The 2,443-nt window shown below is 43.8% G+C and overlaps 1 non-coding gene across 1 annotated transcript; it reads left to right on the top strand.

Annotated features, from left to right (window-relative positions):
• The first annotated feature begins 2,095 nt into the window (after nt 1-2,095).
• LOC120045217 lies at nt 2,096-2,148 on the top strand. Its single transcript, XR_005476649.1, has one exon. It is a non-coding gene; the product is annotated as a U7 small nuclear RNA (small nuclear RNA).
• The last annotated feature ends 295 nt before the right edge of the window (nt 2,149-2,443 follow it).

Raw genomic sequence — 2,443 nt, 5'->3', positions numbered from 1 at the left:
AGCACACTTGTATCCCAACTGCAACTTGTCAATATTCCAAAACCCATTCACAAGCATCTTGTGTCCCCCGCGACCTGTTTTGTAACATGATTTCATATGAAACACTGCCAAACAGACGCACACTCTGGTAATAGATGGTGAGAAAGTTGACCTGATCATCGGATGGTGGCCTGGCTGCTCAATGTGCCTGTTAGCTACTACTTGCTAGTGTCATTGACAAACACAGAGTTGGAACTTAGCTAGCAAGTGATTTTGGGCAATGATAAACAACATGTAGCTTATCGTCTTACGACAGATATCTCAAACCAGTCATCACTATTCAATAAAACAATACAGTGAACTTCTTAGTTACATGATTGTATAACTAGCAAAGGAGTTTTGAAGTTGAGGGTGCAGTATTTATGAAGTTTGGCACTGAGGACAAAAACTAGCATAGCTCAGCTAGCCAACTAGTTTAGCCAGGGAAAACCAGCGAAAATGAGCTCGGGCCTAGTGCGCATGCGCGCCCAGTCGGGCACACATGCGCACTAGGCTAATTCAGGAGACATTGTCAGCCACCTGATGTTGAAGAGGCGCTGTTGCGCCTTCTTCACAACGGTGTCGCCGTTGTGGGACCATTTCAGGTCCTCAGTGATGTGCACTCCAAGGAACTTGAAGCTTTTGACCCTCTCCACTGAGGCCCAGTCTGTGTGCTCCCTCATCTGTCTCCTCTAGTGCACAATAAGCTCCTTAGTTTTTTTTTTTTTACATTGAGTGAGAGGTGTTTTTCCTGGCACCTCTCCGCCAGGGCTCTAACCTCCTCCCTGTAGATTATCTTGTTGCTGTTGGTAATCAGGCCTACCACTGTCATGTCGTCAGCAAACTTGATGATTGAATTGGAGTCATGTGTGAACAGGGAGTACAGGAGGGGGCTGATCACACACCTCTGGTGGGGGGTGGGGTGCCTGTTTTGCATGTTAATTTAGCATTAATACGTGTCACATATCAGTTTGAAAACAATGGAAAAAAACTAAAAAATACCATTGAGTTAATAAAAATTGCTTTCTTGAGTAAGTTAGCACCAAAATGCAGGTGTTTCAGCTTAGCTCAGAGCTTTCTGTGGTGGTGGGGCAGCCAGCAGAAAATACAGAGCATAGGGGTTGATAATGTTCTCTAGTTGCGCCGTGATTGTACTCTCCTGTAGTCCCTGTTCTCCCTCCTGTACTCCCTGTTCACTCATGACTCCAACACCATCATTAAGTTTGCCGATAACACAACAATGTTAGGCCTGATCAACGACGAGACAGCATATAGGGAGGAGGTCAGAGACCTGGCCGTGTGGTGCCAGGACAACAACCTCTCCCTCAACATGTTCAAGACTAAGGAGATGATTGTGGGTCCACAGGAAAAGAAGGACTAAGCATGCACCCATTTTCATTGACAGGGCTGTAGTGGAGCAGGTTGAGAGCTTCAAGTTCCTTGGTGTCCACATCACCAACAAACTAACATGGTCCAAGCACACCAAGACAGCCGTGAAGAGGGCATGACAAACCCTATTCCCCCTCAGGACACTGAAAAGATTTGACATGGGTCCTCAGATCATCAAAAGGCTCTACAGCTGCACCATCGAGAGCATCCTGACTGGTTGCTTCACTGCCTGGTATGGCAACTGCTCGGCCTCCGACCGCAAGGCACTACATAGGGTAGTGCATACGGCCCAGTACATCACTGGGGCCAAGCTTCCTGCCATCCAAGACCTCTATACCAGGCGGTGTCAGAGAAAGGCCCTAAAAATGGTCAAGTCTAGGTCCAAGAGGCTTCTCAACAGCTTCTACCCCCAAGCCATAAGACTACCGAACATCTAATCAAATGGCTACTCAGACTACTTGCATTGCCCCCCAAACCCCCTCTTTAACACTGCTGCTACTCTGTTATTATCTATGCATATGTTACTTTAATAACTCTACCCACATGCATATATTACCTCAATTACCTCAACTAACCGGTGCCCTCGCACATTGACTCTGTACCGGTACCCCCTGTACAGTTGAAGTCGGAAGTTTACATACACATTAGTCAAATACATTTAACTCAATGCCTGCCTGCAGAAGATGGAAAATGTGCTCTTTTAGTATTTATCCAGTAGGTTTCCTGAAGGAGAAAGCCTCTATTTCTATTTTGCACTATAGTAAATACTACAGTAATGTCTACAAAAACACTACAGTTAATTCTACAGTATATTACAATCAAGAAAAACATTACATGAATTACTCTAGCATATACTACATTTTTTATTTTACTACAGTATTCATACTATAGTTTACTGTAAATACTACAGTACACTACAGTAAATACTACAGTATTCACTGTAGTGTTTATACAATAGTATACTATAGTATTTTTTTTATGTGGGCATGCTTAGGGTCATGTATAAATAATTTTGCCTATTATTTTATCTATGATT

This window comes from Salvelinus namaycush, chromosome 3 (genome assembly GCF_016432855.1).
Source record: "Salvelinus namaycush isolate Seneca chromosome 3, SaNama_1.0, whole genome shotgun sequence".
Classification (NCBI taxonomy): domain Eukaryota; kingdom Metazoa; phylum Chordata; class Actinopteri; order Salmoniformes; family Salmonidae; genus Salvelinus; species Salvelinus namaycush.
The sequence above is the reverse complement of the archived record's forward strand: the minus strand, read 5'-3'. Positions and strand labels throughout refer to the sequence as shown.